This window comes from Elephantulus edwardii, unplaced genomic scaffold, assembly GCF_000299155.1.
Source record: "Elephantulus edwardii isolate Elephantulus edwardi_28Jun2011 unplaced genomic scaffold, EleEdw1.0 scaffold00535, whole genome shotgun sequence".
NCBI classification, from domain to species: Eukaryota; Metazoa; Chordata; class Mammalia; order Macroscelidea; family Macroscelididae; genus Elephantulus; species Elephantulus edwardii.
The window spans coordinates 222,240-231,324 of NW_006400285.1; positions in this window are offsets into that span (position 1 = coordinate 222,240).

Sequence of the window (9,085 nt, forward strand, 5' to 3'; positions counted from 1 at the left end):
GCAAATGACTCAATGGCACATAACAACAGCAACAACATCCCATGAACTATGAAAAGAACAAACAGATATTTCTTGGAGAAAGTGCAGTCAGTATTCCTTGGAGGCAAAGGTGGTGAGGCTTTGTCTTAGATATTTTGCACATGTTGTTTGGAAAGGTTATTATTTGGAAAGGGACATCAGGCTTGGAACGGTGGGGAGGAAAGAGAGGAAGGTCTTCAACCAGATGGATTGACACAGTGAAAGATAGAAAGACTCGTAACCAAATCAATGACAGTAACTCTTTCAATAGGTTCAAGTGTGTCAGAGATGATGAGGCTGGCACGTGATAGGACAGGGTTCAGATCTGTAGTTTATAGGGTCATTATGAGTCATACTTAACTTGACTGTACCTAACACCAATAAGAAGAGAACAAGTCATGGAGACCCATTGACACCAGAGTAAAACTGTATTCCAGAGGGTTTTCAGTGGCTGATTTTCCAGAAGTGTATAGCCAGGTTTTTACTCCAAAGATACCTTTGCGTGTCTTGAACTTTCAAGTGTTTTGTTAGTATTAGGACTTGTTAACCTTAGTACCAGGGAGCTTTGGTGGCCTGGTGGTAAGGAGCTGTGCTACAATGTCGAAAGCACAGGTTTCAAATTCACCAACTGCTCTGTAGGAGAAAGAGGGGCAATCTCCTCTTGAGCGATTAAACTGCCTCTAAAACTCTGCTGGAGGGTCAGTTATAGGTTGATTCTGACTTGAAGGTGCACAACAATAGCAACAATCTTAGTACCACTCAAGAGTGCTTGTCAAATCTTAGGCAATCCAGTGAGCTCTCTAAATCTGTTTCTTAAGTTCTCAACTGAGGATAATAATGATGCCTCCCTACTGGGGTTGTTGGAGGTTTTAGACTAACTGTGTGAGGGAGTTCCATTGACCTACTGGTAAGGAGTTGCACTGCCGATGCAAAGGTATGTAGTTCCAATCCCATACAATCTGGCCTCTGAATAGCAGCTCACAGTTCAGTTCGCAGGTTGCAGCTCAACATAAGAACAACCACTTGTGAAAGTTTTATGTTAATCTTATTGTTGAGCTCTATGGTTTCAACTTACTAAAAACGAAGCTGCCATTCAGAGAGGTTAAGTAAATGTTTCCACTTGAAATCTCAGAGCTTTATTTCTTCTTTTAGTGCCCTCTCATTGTCTTATCGGTGATGATAATTGCCAACATTTACTGTGTGCCAGATTTTCTCCTCAGCTAAACTTTGTGAAGCAAGGGCTTCTATTAATTTTTAGTTCTGTGCAACAAATTTCCACAAACTTAAAAAACCCCTCAGACTCATTGCCACTAGGTCTGAATTGACTCACAACTGACCCTCCAGCAGGTTGTCTGACGCTGTGAATCAATTTTTGGAGAATGACATCATACTTAGAAGGGTGGAGGGTCAACTCAGGAGAGGAAAACCCTGAAGGAGAGGGATCAACATAGTGACTGGGGCAAGAGGGGTAGGTGTATCAGAGACAGTGAGGCTGGCTGAGGACAGGGCAAAGTTCAGAGGGCTGCTGTGAATGATAGTCCATTCAATGGCATACAACAACAACAACAACAACATCTTGGAATTCCCCTTACTGCAATATTGTTACTAACATGCCCTTTTTTATAGATGAAGAAAAATGTGCCAAGGTCACATAAAAGTGGGAAAGTCAGGAAACAAAACAGAACTTTCAGTCTCTAGGAGCTGTGCTGTTGGCTATTCTGTTACTGCAGCTTGTTGATGCCAAACCTCCCTCTGGAGACCGTTGAGGCAGCTGAGAAGACCTTGTTCTCCCAGCCGTGAGGAATGGAGATAGCTAGTCATCCACTGTCACTGAAGTTTATTCAATTGTGTTATTGTGATAATTGTGATCTATGCATTTCTCTTGGTTACTGTGATACCTTAACAAACTCAAAACTCATTGCTGTTAAGTTGGAATCAGTTTATTGTAGACTCTCCTTTATTGGATTTCTGAAGTTATAAATTCCACAGGAGGAGATTACCCATATATTTTTTTTAAAAGGCTGATGTATTTGGCATGGTCTTTGGACTGGCAGCACTCCTCCTTATAGACTATGCCATGAGTGCTAGTAAAAACACTTTGTTCTTGTTGTCAAGTGTTCAAGTGAGTCAAGTGTGACTCAGAGCGACCTTATGAACAATACATCTGAACCCTATACTATCCTGTACCATCTTTTTCACCCCATTGCATCAATTCACCTGGTCGAGGGTCTTCCTCTCTTTCGCTGGCCTTCCACTTTTTCAGGCATGATGTCCTCAAAGGAATGCTGTTGTTGCAGTGTACCATCAAGTCAAAACCGACCCATAGCTGACCCTCCTGTGGACTGTCAGAGGCAGTTAATTTCACCCAAAGAGATTGTCCATCTTTTCTCTCATACATAGAGCAGCTGGTGGATTTGAACATTCCAGATTGCGAGGTAGCTTCTTGCCACTAGGCCACTAGGCCACCAGCTTTCCTAATAGCATTCCCACATTCACTATCTCTGCCTTCAAGGAGCACTCTGGTTGCACTTTCTCCAAAACATATAAATCCTGGGGATTTTGCAAAACTCAACCAGTTATTGAAAGAATTGTTGTTGTTGTTGTTAGGTGCCATCAAATTGAGTACGACTCCTAGAAACCCTATGAACAAAAGATCTGAACCCTGTTCTATCCTATGCCATCCTCACACTTGTTGTCACACAAGAGAATCCCTAAAAGGACAGTCCTGCAGCTGCTAGTTTATTTAGCCGTCTCACAAGTAAGGCATACATGCCCTTGGGTGCACAGGCCTCTCTATTCCTGCACTCCTCTCGAGGAAGCATTGTGTGAAGGCAGCGGATGCCTGAACATGCTCACAGTCATACCTGCAGACATTGGGGTGGGGTGCCTTAGCTGAATGCATGCTTCGTGCTGCTCTTGTTGTGTGGTCACTTGCCTGCTAGCTGCTGCTTTTCAGTCTTGCTCTGCCATGGAGTGGGCCTGGACCTAGTTTCTGAGATGGTGGGTTTTATTTTCTCAAGGCGGTTTCCCTAGTGCTTAGAGGTGAAATTGCAGGAAAATATCAAGCCAATTATCAAAATACCAAGTTAAAATATCAGATCCCATTACTGGCCTCTGGAAGAGAAGTGAAAGTTAAATTAAATATTCACTACTAATGACAGTGGCTTTAGCATCCATGACCTCAGAGGGATTTTCAAGTGGCACAAATTTTAAAATGGATTTCTTTTTATTTGAGGTTTACAAACCATATGTTGGTTTTCATACACTCTTTCATAGACATTTTGTTTTATGACATTAAGTACCACTGATTAGCATACTTAATTAAATTAAGATGTCCAATCATCTCTTGTTGTATATCCCGTTTCTTTAATAAAATTTTCTGTTTATCAATTTCCTCCCTCTCCTTTCCTTCTTATGTACTCCTCAGAATTGATTCTACCTGTGTGCAAACCTCTTAGCTTTTTATGATGTTGCTATGTTCTATCGAGTTGTCTGCGACTCATAGAGACCCTATGTACAACAGCCCTAAACTCTGCCCTATCCTGTGCCAATCTCACCATCTCTGACACACCTACCCCCATTACCCCAGTCACTGACTCAATCTATCTCATCGAGGGTGTGCTGTCTTATATCACAAGTCTCTTTTTAAAAAAAAATTGATAAATTCCATAAAATTTTTAAAGAAGAAATAATGTCTTTTCTACAGAGACTTTTCCAGAAAAGATAAAAAGAAAGAAACACTTAGAACTACTTTTATAAGACCAACATTCCACTGCTAGTGGATATAGAAAAACATTACAAGAAAGCTGCAAATAAACTTTCCGATCCCTTTGCATTGCCAGCCACATAACAACTTTTCCTGTTTGTCCTTCCAGCCCTTCTACCCCTTCTGTGACCTTCCTTCTGCATTAGGTATTTTTCTTTTGAAAGCATCTAGAGAAGTCTTTATTTTCCTGACTGAATGTTGATACAGGCAGTCGTTTTGATCAAGTCTGAGACCTTTCCTAACTGGAGACTCAGGCCTGCTTGCTTTTATTCTTTTCACTTTTAAGTGTGGTTTGGCAGCTCCGTAAAGATTGGTTTTTCCTTTGATGATTGTAAACTATTAACTTTATTATTTCAGGATCAGTTTTTATTTCATTGTTTTAAAGGGAGACTATAAAGAGACTGATGGATATATCAATAAACTGTAGTGATTAAAGTCAGGGAAGAAAGCACAGCACACAGAATAGTGGTAGAAACATAAGCCTGAACTCAGTTCTGATATCCCTCTGTCCTTAGAATCACCAGGATGTGAGCTTTTAGACAAGCTGTGTCTTATTGTGCCTGACTCTGCAAGCAGATTTTTTTGTATAATGAACTTGAGTGCTATTAATTTTCCTCAATCTATACTACATTTCAAAGGTAAAAAAAGATGAATAATATGTACATGGTTTATTTTTTACATCTTAAGCTAAGATCTTTTTGTGGCATAGTGCACAGTGTGTCATGACAATAACCGGAATGCATCTCTGTGGTTTGAATCCACCAGTGATTCAATGGGAGGAAGATGAACAGTCTCCTTCTGTTAAAATTTACAGCCTTGCAAACCCATTCCATGGAAGGTCACGATGAGTCTAAATCAACTCCATAACAGTGAGTTTGAGAACTGACATATGAGTGGCTAAGTTGTAATCTCACATACATATATGTGCATGTATTAAGTACATTAAATGTATTAAACACATTAATTGTATATAATACAATTATATCTATGTATTTACCTATCTATATCTATCTATACAAAATCGAGTAAATTTTTCTGTGAGATGATTTTTACTATAATAAAAGGACTTTGCCATAAAAGATGTTTATTTGATTCAAATGAGTCATAGTTCAGAGGTAGCTTCAGTGCTGGGATAATCACCATCTTTAGTTCCATTTTCCTGAGATACTATTGATTCTGATGGACTCTGTGTTCACACTTCTTTCTGGGCATGTAGTTGAATCTTAGTTTGCACCTGACCATGTTCAGAGAAAGGGTGGGAAATGCTGCTTCTGGAAGCTCAAACCATCATCAGAAAATATTTTTTCATGACTCACAGGTCCAAATTAATATACCCTTTTGGAATCAGCCACTGGGAAGGGGATGGGAGGAAGTGGTATTACTTTTAGAAAAATCTGGAGTTAGAATGAAGTAAATTATTCCACATGGTTTACATGGAAGAAAAGTGTTTTCCTGAAGGTAATCAGAATTCTATTAGGGAGGCAAAAACAGGAGGAAGGGATCTTGAATAATTTAGACTGGAACAACAAAGTGGTATGTATAGCTTTTGACTGTTCAATTCTCAGAGCCTTTCCATGCTGTTGATTTAAGTGAGCCTTTTCTAGTCTTAAAGAGTCCTAATGGTGCTAGGAGTAAAAGCATTTGGCTACTAATGAAAATGTTAGCAGTTTGAACACACTACCTAGAAGAAAGATGAGACATAAAGATTTGTTGTTGCAATGTGTGGGAATGATTGTATGAAACACAATGCAAATGTACATGAATTTTGTATAAGAACTAATATAAAATAAAAATAATAGTAAAAGATTTGTTATTGTTTTGTTATGTATTGTCAACTTGGAACAAAGTAATAGCTGACTCTGAAGCAGGTTTCTGGAGGCTGTAAATAGCATGTAAGGAGAGTGTCCATCTTTCTCACAAGGAGCTGCTTGTAGATTTTGACTGCCTGCTTTTGAGTTGGCAGCACGGCTTTTTAACACTAAGCTACCAGAGTACCCTTCATAAAACAGACAGCCTTTATCCCAGCAATTCCACTACTGTGAACATACCCTAAAGAAACCAGAGCCACAAATCAAACAGGTGTATTCACACCCATGTTTATTGGTAGAATTTTCACAATAGTAAAGAGATAGAAGCAACTGAAATGTCTATCAATAAGCGAATGGATAGAAAAACTGTGGTACATCCACACAGTGGAATACTATGCAACATTGAAAAACAATGAAATAATAAAACATTACACAGAACAGAGGAGCCTTGAGGACTTTATGCTAAATGAAATGTCTCAGTTACAATAGGATAAATAGTGCATAGCACCACTGTTATAGAATAGGACAGACATGGGGAGGTTGTGGAGGGAATGGAGAAAGAGTGGAGGGATAATGAACACTGCATTAGAACATATGAGGGGAAGAACTAATTATATGATTATGCATTAGATGTATAAGAACAATCTGAAACAAGAAATGTATTGTGGATGTGCAGGATAAAGGAGGGATGGGAGGTAGAGAATGTGTGACAATGAATAAATAAAAAAAAAAGACAATATGTTAAAAAAACCCACAAACCTCTTACACCCTTGAAAATGTATGGGCAATTGTACTCCCTTCTACACGGTTACTATGAGTCAGAATTGGCTTGATGGTAGCAGATTTGGCTATTATTATTATTTATTCAATAAGAACTTATTGAGCTATTAAATCTATTGTAGGTATTATGCCAAATGTTAGAGATTCAAAGAAAAAGAAAAATATTGTTCCATCATCCTTTGAATATAGTGGAAGAGACACAGATGAACAAAATTACTAAAGAAATATACAAGAAAGATGTTGACTAGAAATAAAGAAATGTTTTATGGAAACTTGGAGGTAAGGGATGGATATACGGAAGGAAGTAAGAAGGGGAGGGTAGAAGCCTGGGAATATGATGGAGGGGGATCCAATAAGAGTGATCCACTTGTGAAAAGATACAGAAGCAAGGAAGAGGATAGACTATTCTAAAAAGTGTGACTGCATTTGGGGAATGGTGAGGGATGGGACTTTAATATCCAGGAGGTAGAGAGTCTTGAGTCTCATGCTGTCTATGATGGAGACTTGGTCTACAGGATAAGAGTAGAAAGATTGCCCTGGCTTTGGAGAGGAGAATACATGTAAGAGGCAAACCTGTAGGTAGAATGGTTATTTCAATCAATGCCCAAATGAAAGAGAAAAGGTAAGGAAAAGTCTGAATTAAAGCAGACATGGAGGAACTGAATAGAAAGGAAAAATCAGAGAGAGATTTAGGAAGAAGAATGAATAGTTTTTGAGGACTGGCTGGCTGTGGCATGGAGTGGAACATTGGAGGGAGATAAGAGGGAAGTAGGAGCCAAAGATGAGATGATCCAGAATGTCTACCTGAGAATCCAGGTGGTGGTGAGATCAGTAATTGAGAAGGGAGACCCAGAAGGAAGAGCCATAGCTTTTGGGGAAGATGACCAATTCTGTTTTGTACTGTTGAGCATAAAAAGCACTTCTAGGAGGCAATATCAATGGAAAGGCAGAAGAGGACTGTGGCAGTGAGCAGATGAGAGTGTTATTTGAAATCAATGATCGGGAAAGGCCATTTTAAGAAGAAAGCATTCACACAGACTTGAATGGAATGACAGATAAAGTCATACAAATGGTTCCCACACGTAGGTGATCAATTCCTAAAGTTACTTTTCCAAACAAATATAAGTTTTCCCCATGGGGCTTACTGACAGTTGCTTACTGACAGATAGATATATCCTCTTGCTCTTTGTACAGTTATGTGGGCTATTTACTCTGTGAACTTTGTTAAGACTACTGATATGATTTAGATTGTGCTAGCGATGACGTGATTTCCCACTCTTCCTGTTAATCTCTGCTCTCACTCATGATTGCTAATAGGGCCTTAGAACATTCTAGGTCTTCTCTAGAGCCTACCCATAATGTAGGTCTAGTATTTTACCAGGTAGCTAAAGACTGAGCCTCAACTTGATAATTGCTATTGTTCTTGAAAAGTGAAGGCTCTCTCCATAATCTGAATCATCCTAGATGAAGTCTAGTGAAAAGTTGCCCTCTGAGTATGGTTTCTTAAAAAACGATGATATCGAGAATTATTATTGCTATTCAAGCCCAAATTATGCTGCTAATTTGAGATCAAAACTACTGTATTTGAGAAATTCAATGACTAAGACAAAATTTCATGAAGGCCTCAGTTATCTACTTTTCTTTGAGTTTAGTCTTGAAGTATTTGTTGAATAAATGTTTGTGTAGAATCTCATGAAGATTTTCCAAAAAGGATGACATTGTAGAGAGATAAATAAAACATGGACAAGCAATAAAGTTAACAAAATCAGAATTTGACCTCTTGAAAAGATAAAGAACAATATTTTAGCCAGATTTACAAATAAAAGAGAAGGAAGATGTAAATATCTAAACTTAGAAAAATGAAACATTTCAGCTGACATTGTTGTTGTTGATTGCCTTTGAGTCGAGCATGACTCATAGCGACCCTATGAACAAAAGGCCTGAAGCCTTTCTATAACTGTCAAAATTTATCAGAGTTCATAGAGTCTCCGGAGGCATGTTGTTTAGGAAGTGGATGTCACTTCTGCTTCCAAATGTTATTGGTTGAGTTGCCTGCGAAGCATATTGACCCTGTGTCCCCAGCTCTGAACCCTTCCCTGTCCTGAGCCAGTCTCACTATATCTGACACATCAACCTCCATCGCTCCAGTTAATGTATCGCTTCATCTTATCCAAAGTCTCCTTCTCCTGTGCTGTCCTTATTAAATGATTCAAAGAGCATTAAAAGCAGATTGAGGGAACATATACGGTCATTGTACCAAAAGGAATTGGCTGACACAGAAGAATTTCAAGAAATAACATATGAGCAAGAGGCAATGGTGATGAAGGAGGAAGTGCAGGCTGCTCTTGAGGACATGGGGGGGGAAAAGTCCCAGGAATTGATGGAATACCAATTGGTGTATTTCAACAAAGAGAGGCTACCCTGGATGTGCTCACCAAATTGTGCCAAGAACTCTGGAGGACAACTACTTGGCTAACTGACTGGAAGAGATTAATATTTATTCCCATCCTAAAAAAAGGTGACCCGATAGAGTGAGGAAATTACCAAAAAAAAAAAATCACTAATATCACACACTAGCAAAATCCTACTGAAGATTATCCAAAAAAGACTTGAACAGTACTCTGACAGAGAACTACCAGAAATACAGGCTGGGTTGAGAAGAGGTTGTGTCACTAGGGACAATATTGCCAATGTCAAATGGATCTTGGCAGAA